Source organism: Sinohyriopsis cumingii, chromosome 17, assembly GCF_028554795.1.
Source record: "Sinohyriopsis cumingii isolate HCF-2022 chromosome 17, ASM2855479v2, whole genome shotgun sequence".
NCBI classification, from domain to species: domain Eukaryota; kingdom Metazoa; phylum Mollusca; class Bivalvia; order Unionida; family Unionidae; genus Sinohyriopsis; species Sinohyriopsis cumingii.
The window spans coordinates 55980871-55994183 of record NC_142977.1 but is presented as its reverse complement, the minus strand read 5'-3'; the positions used below and the strand labels follow the sequence as shown (position 1 = coordinate 55994183).

Below are 13313 nucleotides of genomic sequence, written 5' to 3'. Positions count from 1 at the left end.
AAGCAAAGTTTTGTAAAGCAAATCATTGTATCAACTATTGCTAACCATTTGTCAAGGACTATTAATACACAAGACAGAACAGTACATAATAATAATGACCATGACAAGACAACATACATGCTTATGTTTACCCTCACTATACCACAATCACTTAAAAGCAAACCTACACCAAAGTCCTCAAATCACACAAAGCATTTTGAAATGAAAAATAATAATCAAGTTGACCCCTGCTAACAATAAAGCTGCCAGTGACAGGTGTACTCTAGCGGCAAACGAATGACTTTCAATCCATATATACATCTATCTATCATGACACTATTACATGTAATTCCTGTGAGCTCAAGATCCAACAAACCCTCACAACAAATGACAACAAACCTCTACACACGTGAACTATTCCACATACACATTTACATATCCTGATGCAACAGGATGAGCTGGGTGGGATTAAATCAAGTGAAAACACTTGATCCAATCACACAAAATAAGATGTTTACTATAATGCAAGTTAATGATGACTGAATCTGACTTCATACTCATGCACACAAAGATTAATAACTGATATAATAAAATGATATCATTCCTAAATGTATAAGATCAAAACATGGGTTAGGATCAAATAATCAAATATGATCTCCTATGTCAATGGATATAATCACTGTATGGAACTTATCAATACATGACTAATATATGGAGTTTATCAACAGATATGACTGATATATGGAACTTAACAGATATGACTGATATATGGAGTTTATCAATAGATATGACTGATATATGGAATTTAACAACAGATATGACTGATATACGGAGTTTATCAATAGATATGACTGATATGTGGAACTTAACAGCAGATACGGCTTATATATTGAAATAGCAACAGATATGACCAATGTAAACACTTAACAAAAACATGACTGATGTAAGGATTTCTTCTTCATCACGATGATTATGAATAATAAGACTAATTAACAAGTATGATCAAAGTTCATTGACAAGTATATTGCTGTATTTGATTGATTGCCATGCACAGTAAGTGACATTATAATTTAGGTTCAGAACCTAATATATATATATATATATATATATAGACAATATTGATCTCTCATGGCATAATGGCAATAATAACAAGATTCTGATTCAACTGTTCCCAATAAATTGCAAAGGAACAACCTTGAATGGTCCACTCTTCCCAGCCTACAGAAAGGATCTCACAAGGTCCTCCCTACTCTGCAGACCCATTGGCCCTTCACAATGAGTTAACCAATATACTGCCCCTCAAACCAAAATTATCATTCACTACATTACCTGGGTTACACAGAGTTTTATGACTTCCCATATCAGCTCTACAGCTGAAAATTACTTTCATAAAGCCGGCAGCTTCCTGACAAGACTCATTCATCTGCTTTGTGATGATAACAGAGAAATTGGGCTATAAGTACTCTAATAGTGGAAACATCCTTGGTCAAAGAACTTGTGGATGCTGTTATTGTTGTTGTTGTTGTAGGGTTTAACACCATTTTTCAACATGTTGTTGTTGTGGGGTTTAATGCCATTCTTCAGCACACAATAGGCTATACATGGTGGCCAGTATTAATGGTGGACAAAGAACCCAGGAAAACCCCTTAAAGAACCACCGACCCACGAGAAGCTACTGGCAAGCTTTCTCACATACCCACATTGGCTGAATCCGAGACTTGAACCAGCGCAGACAGAGCTAAGATGGCAGTGATCCATAACGGAGAGCGCTTTAGACCACTCTGGGCCACTTTTTTCAGCATAAGATAAGCTATACATGGCAGCCAGTATAACTGGTGGAGGAAGAACTCTGGAAAACCCCGGGAAGAACCACTGACCCACAAGAAGCTATTGGCAGGCTTTCTCACATACCCATGTTTGCAAAGCCTGAGACTCAAGGCAAAATGGGCTCTGCACTGCTAATGTTCTGCATATGTAAAAGGGAGTCAATAGAAATTAGTATTTCTGAATCACAAAGGTTAAAAAAAATCACCCCTAGATAGTGCTTTACATGGCATTGAAACCCATCTGCATTTTCATTTGTACATAATGCATAGGCATCTTCAAGTACTTGACACTATCACATGTAACTTGTATAAGATCCAATATATCACACACTATCACAGGTAACTTGTATAAGATCCAATATATCACACACTATCACATATAACTTGTATAAGATCCAATATATCACACACTATCACAGGTTACTTGTATAAGATCCAATACATCACACACTATCACATGCAACTTGTATAAGATCCAATACATCACACGCTATCACAGGTAACTTGTATAAGATCCAATACATCACACACTATCACATGTAACTTGTATAAGATCCAATACATCACACACTATCACATGTAACTTGTATAAGATCCAATACATCACACATTATCACAACATGTAACTTGTATAAGATCCAATAGATCACACACTATCACATGTAACTTGTATAAGATCCAATACATCACACATTATCACAACATGTAACTTGTATAAGATCCAATACATCACACATTATCATGAGCAACAACCTACAGAACACAACCACTGAGCAAAATCTAAGGCAAAACATGTTTCAATGCTGCAATGAAGGACCATATACTGTAGTAGAACTAGAAATAAATAATTCATTCAAGCACTTTTTTTCAATAATTTGTATTGATGATCAGTGAATATTTTATGCAGGTAGGCACACAGATTATTCTTAACCTTCATGTTGCAGAGGCCTTTTTTTTAAAATCTGCGTGCAATTTATTAAAATCAAGGTCTACTTATAGTAAGCCATAATGCTGATCCATTAATAATCAGTTCTGCATGCAATTTATTAAAATCAAGGGCTACTTATAGTAATCCATAATGCTGATCCATTAATAATCAGTTCTGCATGCAATTTAATTAAAATCAAGGGCTACTTATAGTAAGCCATAATGTCAACCCATTAATAATAAGTTCTGCATGCAATTTGATTAAAATCAAGGGCTACTTATAGTAATCCATAATGTTGATCCATTAATAATCAGTTCTACAGGCAAACTGATTAAAACTGTATACTTGTGACATATCATTATGTGTATGTGATTTGTATTTTTTACATAGCTTTAAAAAAAAAAATCTGTTATATTGCTGCAATGTCAGCAGTATGGCAACTTCTAGCTGATGTCCAGCACTAGAGCATCATGCCACAAAGATGTAGTATCATGTCCCATCCTGTCACATTATCCTGACACCAGGCCAACACTAACCTCTTAATGCTGAGCGCCAAGCAAGGCAGCTGCTTGTACCATTATATAAGTCTTTGGTATGACTTGACCAAGGTTTGAACCTGTGATCTCCCACATCTGAGATGGCTGCTCTAACTGTCTAGACCACTGGAGCAGTCTTATATCATTATGTTGATTGAAAAACAATACATTATGCTGGCAAACCGAATAAAACTGAGATCTATTTATAATAATCCATATATTGCTCTAATAATAATAATCCATTATGTTGAAAATTTAATTAAGATTATGATCCACTTGTTTGTAAGTCAAATACAACTGCAAAGACACAGATCTGCCATTGCATAATGTTTGCAGATCTGGGTCTATGCAGTCTGTTACAAGTAATCAATAGAGCAAGCAGCACAGAATCTGATCTGTCAGTGCATTATGCAATGGCAAATCAAGACCTTTGTTGTTTGCAGTCGGACCTGACATATAATGAAAAAAATAATATATATATATATATATATATATATATATATATATATATATATATATATATATATATATATATATATATATATATATATATATGCAAGAATGGTTCTCTACGTACAATCACTGCCATCTCACCTCTGTCTGCGTGGGTTCGAGTCTCGGATTCAGCTAATGTGGGTATGTGAGAAAGCTTGCCAGTAGCTTCTTGAGGGTTGGTGGTTCTTTCCGGGGATTTCCCGGGTTCTTTCTCCACCATTAATACTGGCCACCATGTACAGCCTATCATGTGTTGAAAAATGGCGTTAAACCGTACAACAACAAAAACAATAACGATATGTGTGAGTGACTGAGTGTATGTGTTTGTGTGAGTGCAATTGTTTCTATGTGTGTTTGTGTATTGTGTCTATGTAAGAGAACATATGAGAAGATCAGGAAGGAAAATCATTTTAAAGAAATGTCCCATACACCTGGTCAGGTGGTGATGTAGGGGAACATGCAAAATCCTGGCAACTTACGTTCAATAAAAAAAGAAATATATGCTACTCTTAACAATCAGCTATACCAGAGATCTAGATTTTATTCATATTGTTTATGTACATGAAGCATTATATGTTATATTCTGTAAATCAGAGTAATGTAAATGTCACTAAACACCACAGATGTTCTCAATATGTTCTCTAAATTCCAATTAAGATTAACCTTTCCTTCTTTAAAGAATGCAGTCATGGATGAACATACATGTAATCATTCTAAAGGTTAATATGGTTTTTTATCAGCTGTGAAAACCTGTAAAACGCTGATGCTATCATAATGAGATATCTTCTCTCTCCACTTTCACGGAAGCATGTTAAGCACAATTTGTGAACGCCTGGGCTGAATGAGATCCTTTCTTTTAAAAAGTAACCTGCATAATCAAAAATAGCTAATTCTATGTCACTGTATTATTTGCTACTGCTTGATGATTTATGTCATTGGTGAATTAAGATTTGTGCTTTTGTCGTAGTAAATTTATTCTTTTCTTCTGGATGAATGAATTCTGTAATTTGATTTAATTGGTACATATATATTTCATATTTACACTAACTCTTATCAGAACTGTTACAGTCATTATTACAAATGAGCAAAGATATGTTTATTGTTACACAGATACTGGTAATTATGTTAATGTTAAGTGCAGTTTTGATTGTTGTGATATACAATTAGTTTATAATGAATGCATTTTAATGAGAACTATGAACTGAGTATAAAATACATCAACAGTAGTTGTGGGTTTTCCACTTAAACCTTGTTGAATTTTGACCTGAACAAATTACTTCCTTTACAGACCTGTCATGAAAGGCTTTCTGTCTTGATGATTACTAGTTGTTAGCAGATAGGATGAGTTCATAACTTCATATAAGAATTTATGAAAATGCTTACGATAACAGTTAGATTTGAATAATTTGAATCTGAATGCTAGCATCTGAAATGGATTATTAAAGCATAGGATTATAAGAGTTTAATGTTTTGTCCACCCAAAAACAAAAACAAAAAAATTTCTATGGACTAAACAACAAACTCCTGTGGCATCATCTGATTCTATAAGGACAACATTCTGCCTTTTTACGTTCTGAATCAAGATGGAGATTTAGGAAATTGTTTTTAATGTAATGACTTTAATAATGAAGATGTTACTATTGAGTTGGTTAGCTCACCTGAATAGAAAATGAAAAGCTTTTAAATTTAACATTTGTAAAGTGAACAAGCAAAGAGTTCAACAAAGTCCTGAATCAGAATGATTTTAATTGGTATATTCAGGATGACAAAAGACCGTGTAAAAGCAATCGTAAAATAATCACCTATGTACGGAATGCGTATATACTCGCTGATGAGTCAAGTCTAACTGCAAACAAGTCAGACCCTAATCTACCATCACATAATACTTTGGCAGATCAGGGTCTGTGTTATTTGTTCTACTGATTATTCCTAACAAACTAAATAGATCCAGATCCAGATTCACCAATATATTATATAACAGCAGATCTGGGTATTTGAAGTTTGCAGTTGAAACCAGGCATTTAAGTCAGTAGACCCACCAATCAAAATACCGGTAGTCATTCCTTATCCTATTACGGTATTTCTTCTGGTATTTATGTTTTATCAGTTCTTTTCATTTATATTTATGTTGCATATGTTTAATGATTTAGAAAATATGAAATATGTATGATCATTATCAATGGTACATGCAATGGGTAAATTAATAAAATATTATACTGGTCTGTTACTTGTGGGTTTTTTTTACTTTTTTCTTTCATAACATAGAACTGTAATGATTTACTGAAAATATGCAAAATGTTTGCAGTGATACCAATACAATATATTGACATTGTAGACAATTAAATCATCAAGCAGGATACATGGCTAATTTCATTTCTTATTTATTTATCCAGACAGGCATAAACATACATACATACATACATACATACATACATACATACAAGAAATAAAGTCAATCAGTTATACTTGCAATGCATAAGCATAGAGGAAATTATTTTCCTACTCAATAAAATAATGTCTCAATATTAGAACTCAAAAAATCTGATAGCCTGATGCCTGGAGCCACACAAATTTCAGATCAGGCCCATACTGTATTCTAAGTGAGTTGCCCATTTGGCTTGTTGAAAAAACTTATAAATTTACCTGAACAAATGTGGATCATGCTGATGAAATGTGGAAATGTGTTTTCAAGATGTTTACATACCTGTGATAACACAGATCAATCTGATTAAAATCCTATGTGAAGTGGAGATCTGATTTTAATAAAATTGCAACATGGCGTGTCATGCTAAAAACACGATTTTGTGCTCCCAAGTCCGACACAGTACTGTTTCTTCATAAATAAAAAAAAAAATTAAAAAAAATAAAACACATTTTCAGAATATGTCCATCACACATAGCATGTATAAATAGTACACAGTCATGACTGGAGCTGATGTAAAACTATCCTTGAGCAGTTTAACAGTGGCAATTAAAACACAGAGAGGACAGGTATAAACTATTTCACATTATACTTAATTGGTGAGGGCACCGAGTGGCCGAGTGGTTTAAAGCGCTCACCTTTACAGATGATTGCCATCAAACCTCTGCCTGCGTGGGTTTGAGTCTCAGGTTCGGCCAATGTGGGTAATGTGAGAAAGCATGCCAGTAGCTTCTTGTAGGTCGGTGGTTCTTTCCAGGGTTTTTCCTCCACCATTGATACTGGCTGCCATGTATAGCTCTCTTGTGCTGAAAAATGGTGTTAAACCGCACAACTACTACAACTACTTAACTGGTTGACAACAGCTAGTAAGATGTATTTGAAGACTGCAGACAGTTAGCCCATCATGTTAATTTCCATAGGTAAGATCATGAAGTGGAACAACCCAATATAGATAAATCAAAGAGATCCTAGATGCATGTTAGACCAAACAAGTAGATCTCCACTTTTCGTCCCAACATTACTAGTAGCACTGCTAGTAATGCTTTTTTTCTGACATTACTGCCAGCACTGCCAGTAATGTCTGAAACAAAGTGTAGATCTACTTGTTGGTCTAGATGCGTGTAGGAGAAGAAAATGTATTACATATCATTGCCTTGAATGATAATGTTTAAGCCCCATGCATTATAGAATTTTGACAATTTGTGAACAGCAGCAACATTTTTTTAAAGTCAGATATTTACTTCATATATAAAAGAAGCAAAGCAAGATTATTTAAGTTGTTAGAATAGTGTTTGGCACCAGCCCAAAAATAAGGTGGGGGGGGCAGCAATTAATTCTTTTTACATGCTGCAAACAACATAACTCGACTAAGTTCTGACCAGGATTCGCTCAGAGAACCAGCAGAAAAGTTTGAACACCAGGACCATCCAGTCTCTAGTGAATGTAGTGATGAATAAAAAAAGATACTTGCATTACTTTCAACCAGCCCCCAATTTATAGCTGCAGTGTAGCAATCACAACATTGTGTGACAAATAATATCAGAAAAAGGGGATATTTTGGGCATATGAAAACTGATGTCTGGGCTTGTGGAATTTCAGTCAGGGCTTGTGGAACACTTCTCAACTTCTCAATAAAACATTGATCTAGCAATAGTGTCACACACAACAACCCATGCAAGGCAGAGGATGTACGTAATGGGCAAAGATCAACATATGATACAAAATACAAAACTCTTTTCCAACATGGGTCCAATCTGAATTGTGATCTTTAAGAGGACCCTAAGTGACATTAACTTGCATATTAAAGTATACATGGTATCAATAAAAACATAGACATAACGGAAATCCCTTTTTAATAAAGTGACTCCCCTGCCCAAAATACAGTTCAAGTTGCCTTTTTGACTGCTAGTTCATGTTTATATTTGTGAAGATGTTAACATATGTGTGATAGTTGTGATAATGATTGTAGTTATTCTGATCAGGTCTTGTGTGAATATGGAATACATATGAACTAGGGATGGGGAAATTTTGCTAGGTACCCAGCCAGGTCAGGTTTACCCACTCAAATTTTATTTGATTTCTCCTCCCCATCCCCCCACCCACCCATTTTAGTCAACCATAAAATGTTGTTTTTGTTATTTTTTGTATTTTATTACGGATGGGGGTACCTCACCTGGCAAGATCAAATTTTTATCTTAAAGCCATTTTCGAGGAGGGTCAAAACCAGCCATGTCAAATTTTGCTGGGCTGGGCTTTGAAACAAGAAAGCCACTTGCTTCAATCCTTTCTCAGTAATCCACAAATCGAAACATTTTACACACTTTTCATTGTTTTCACGTCACTTCACAAAACATGTGCACTTCCATATCTGCCATTTTGATTCGCTAGCTGCATCTAACAACACTGTTCTTCCAACATAATTATGAAGGCATATCTCATTCTGTGTGTAAGGATATCCTAATACAGCAAATTCTGTTGTGCATGTTAACTGCATGAGACCAAATGTGTGACGTTTCCACTTTTTTCTTTAAGTAAAACATTCAAATTTCAACCATCTTTATATTATTTATAAACAAACAGATTCATCAATAAAAAGACGCATAGATAAATGGATACACAAACAAGTAGAAACATACACTAATTTTCAATTTTCTTGGGCTGAAATCAATCATCTGGTTATCGATAGAGTTAAAAAGCCAGTTGTTAAGTACATTTCAATACTCGGTTATGGCAATCACACAAAGTCATGTTGCACTGGACACATGGTTGATTTTAAACAAATGAAGATGAAAATTCTTTAAAAGGTTTTCACTTTCATTCAATATCAACTTACATCCATCATCTCCACCACTGATGCAATATTTGACCATGCTAGTTAATATAGGTTTGTCAGCTGACTTTAACACAATCACTTGTTTTCGCAAAATGTATTTGTACAAATTAACTGGTTGTGTATCCGAAGATGACTGTCTGGAAATACTCTTTCTAGACGACAATCTTAGGGACATAATACAAAATATTAAAAAAATCTCAATAATGTCAGAAATAACTGCATTTTTATTTGAGAGCAATATGCATTATTATGGCTCAACTTTGATAACTTAAAGCATTGTTTTACTTTTGTGCTATAGGGAAACTAATTTGCAAGTATAATCTATGTATCATTTTGATGAAGTAAATATCCTTATTGACAATTAAAAAAGAATTTTATCTTGAATATACATATTGACTAATGTTGACAAAAGGTTTGGTAGGGATTCAAGACGCAAGGTACACACATGTTACATTGTGGGTATTTGTGTACATAACCAAGACATCCATGAAAACAACCCTTAAATTCTTATTTTTGTTTTAGTGCTAAGTCTTACTACCCAAATAATGGGCTTTTATAGTGTGTTCCGATGTTGGCTGACATAGGAACAAGTAATCGAAGTTTCAGGAATATCTCACACACTTGGCAACCCATATCAACACTTATCCACAAATTGATATATAATTAATATACTTCCTGTGCTGTTTTTATCCTGGTGGAATCAAAATCTGACACTAGCAAATGAACGCATTTTCATGTTCCATTTGAATTTTCTGAAAGATGTGTGTGTGTGGTTTTGGATTTTTAATGTAGCTTTATTAATTTTTCAGTCATATCACTACGATGTCTGCAGTGTGACAGTTTATAGTGATGTCTAGCACTGGGGCACCATGCCACAGACATGTAGCATGACGTCCCACCCAATCACACTATCCTGACACCAGGCCGACCAGTCCTAACACTAACCTCTTAATGCTGAGCACCAAGCGAGGCAGCTGTTAGTACCATTTTTTCTAAGTCTTTGGTATGACTTGGCCGGGGATCAAACCCATGACCTTCTGCATCCAAGGCGGACACTCTAACCACTAGGCCACTGGAGCAGTTTTCTGAAATGTGACGGTAGTCAAGGTACACTGAGGTATGTTCAAGTAGGTTCATGTGGGGAAATGAAATGTTGCCTACAATTCCAATAGGCACAATATATTTTAATTCATTTCATTAATCAATAATATTTCAACGTAACCTGATTTTGGCATTCCTGGCTTTCATTGCTTTCAAGCCAAATGAAATGTAGGCAAACAAAACTTGAAAACAGGTCCATTTCTTTGTGAGAATTTTAATTTATTATAGAAAAGACACCAGAATAAGTAAAGTCTGGCTAAATCATTATGACTTTACTTTGCAGAAAAGCGTTATTATTTTAGTTGCCAGTTTTGTGAAATATTCCTGAAAATCTGACGTACATTAAATGTTAGACAACATCAAAACATGCTAAACAGCGCCGTAAGACCCTGACACCCAAACATAAATATCAGTGTCGAGGTCTTATACATACTGGACTAGTATCCATCCATGTACCAAGAATATGAAAAATTCAAAATGAGAATTAACACATCCTGCAGCAGAATAAATTTATCCAAAAAGGCACCACGATTGTGACAGAAAATTCATTCAATTTTCTTAATAAATTTTATCAAACATGGTGAAAACATTGAAAAGTGCTGCAAATAATACCTTTACAATATTGTTTATAACTGTACAACATGGTCAGTACTAAGAAATAAGGAGCAAGTATTCAGGTCTACATTATGGGTAAACACCAAGCATTCACCTATACCAAAAGTGTGTGTGTGTGTGTGATTTGGATTTTTAACATAGCTTTAACAATTTTTCAGTCATATCACTACAATGTCTGCAGTGTGGCAGTTCATAGTGATGTCTAGTACTGAGACATCATGCCATAGGCATGTAGCATGATGTCCCACCCAGTCACATTATCCTGACACCAGGCCGACCAGTCCTAACACTAACCTCTTAATGCTGAACGCCAAGCGAGGCAGCTGTTAGTACCATTTTTAAAAGTCTTTGGTATGACTCGGTCGGGGATCGAACCCACGACCGACCACATCGGAGGCGGACGCTCTAACCACTAGGCTACCGAAGCGGTCTATAATAAATGAGAGTTCGCTCGTTTTTAATGTACTCTGACGTAATCTCCCCACCCCCACCCCCCAGGTCCAGAGGTAATGAACCTAATGTGTGTTTTAAAGAAAGGCAACTTGTTTCACCGTTTCCCCGCTGAACCACAAATCAAAACAAACTACATTCAATGACTGAACGTTATAGTTTTAAAATGAACCATTCTGAAATCTAAAGAATCAACTTACATTTACGGTACAAATAATATATTTATAATCCGATGTAACCTTGTTCACAAACTCCTCGGAAAATGGGAAGATGGGGCGGTGATCAAAACAAACGTTGCTTCCAAGTTGTTATCTACGTGGCATTACATCGATCTCTGCTCTTGTTACGCTTTCTCCATCTACGAATTTTCAAAAGCACATTTACTCATCGAATTTAAAATATTACAATGGAGGCAGTGACTTAATAAAAAGAGCATCAATAAATTCCAACATTAGCATACTTGTTGTACTAGCAAGCACCTGTTACCATTGGACAAGCCGCATAAAATTTGACGAAGAACAATTGTAAGTTTGAAACTACGATCCGGAGGATAATCAGTTCAAGAGAAAAATACGAAAGGTTGCAATAGTCTCGCTGTTGACCATAAAGTATTCATTAAATTCTATGATTTTGCAAACAAATTCCTTTTATAACAAAAATAAATTACAAAATAAATAAGTGAAAAAAACTGAACTCTGAATTATGAAATTGAATCATTACAAGATAATTTTAATGAATGTACCACAGACTAAAATTTCTATGTAGAAAGATATCCCAAACTAAAACAACAACAATTTTTTTGTGAAAACTTACAATAATGGCATGAAACTCTATTCTACTTAAATTTCTATATTAAACTTGTTGGGGTTCTTTTCAATTATCTTTTTCCATCCTTTTTCAATTGCTTCAATTTTTACTTGTAGCACTGTCATTCCCTTGATATCATATTGCATATCCAATGAATGTTTTGGTTTTTAGCTGCATGCTATACTATACTGTTGTATATTTGCATCTTACTTGTATGGTCTTTTAACCTGTTATTTCCAGTGACACTGCAATGTTTATGTGTGTATTGTTTCACTGTAAATATATACTATCATACACCTATCTGCTGAATTATAAAATACTTTTGTATTGTCATGACCATAAAATAGATTGAACACAGCTAACATTTTATATACATTTTGACCACTAAAATTAAATAAAATTTATTGCTTCTCATAATTTGCTCGACTAATGTGGATTATACTTTCTCCAACTGACAAGGTTTTTGCCAAAAAATTAAAAGTTCAGTAAAGGTAAAAGAAAATTATAAAAAGAGAATCGATTCAGGTCATCTACCTATAAACATAAATCTTTCCATCAAATTTAATTTATCTACCTTCAATGCTTTTTGCTTGCTCATGCTAACAAGGTTATTCCTAAAATAGCAGGGGGCCAAGTGGTCTAAAGCGCTCTCCGTTAAGGATCACTGCCATCTCACCCCTGTCTGCGTGGGTTTGAGTCTCGGATTCGGCTAATGTGGGTATGTGAGAAAGCTTGCCAGTAGCTTCTCGTGGGTCAGTGGTTTTTTCTGGGGTTTTCCTGGGTTCTTACTCCACCATTAATACTGGCCACCATGTATAGCCTATCGTGTGCTGAAAAATGGCGTTAAACCCAACAACAACAACAACCTAAAATAGCAGAATCAGTTAAGATATAAAAATGTTGTTTTTAAGAAAAGGAAAATATTTCTAAATAACTGACCTATAAATGTAATTGGCTCATGTAGGTATAGAAGGAAATATGCTAGCTATGTCTCACGTGTCTACATTTTGTTGCTTTTGTGCAGTCTCTATAATGATCCATGGACAAGTCCAAATATAGATGCAGACAACAGTGTGGGCAGACAACATGGACAACATGCATCAGGATATGTTGGAGTCATGCTGCTTACAATTAAATGCCACCAGTCATGATATAAACCTGATTGAAAAAGGGTTGTACTTGACAAATTTGAATGTGAAAAGATCAAACCTTTAAAATGCATATGTTCATATATATGGTAATTCACCTAAAAATGAAATAGGTCCATAGATTGTTGAGCTATTCAAGTTATAAGAACTAGATACATAAAAATGGACAGAAG

At 34.8% G+C, this 13313-nt stretch overlaps 1 protein-coding gene across 3 annotated transcripts in view; it reads right to left on the bottom strand.

The window, feature by feature from the left end:
* Positions 1–11856, bottom strand: part of LOC149778804 (early estrogen-induced gene 1 protein-like) — a 48097-nt gene extending 36241 nt beyond the window's left edge. Inside the window, exon 1 of one of the 3 annotated variants that reach the window (XM_089939562.1) lies at positions 11386–11856. The gene's annotated coding sequence lies outside the window, so the exon portion shown is untranslated. Of the gene's footprint in view, positions 1–225; positions 376–11385 lie in introns of those variants that run through there. The other 2 variants (XM_089939564.1, XM_089939563.1) reach the window with 2 other exon arrangements.
* Positions 11857–13313: the final 1457 nt, after the last annotated feature.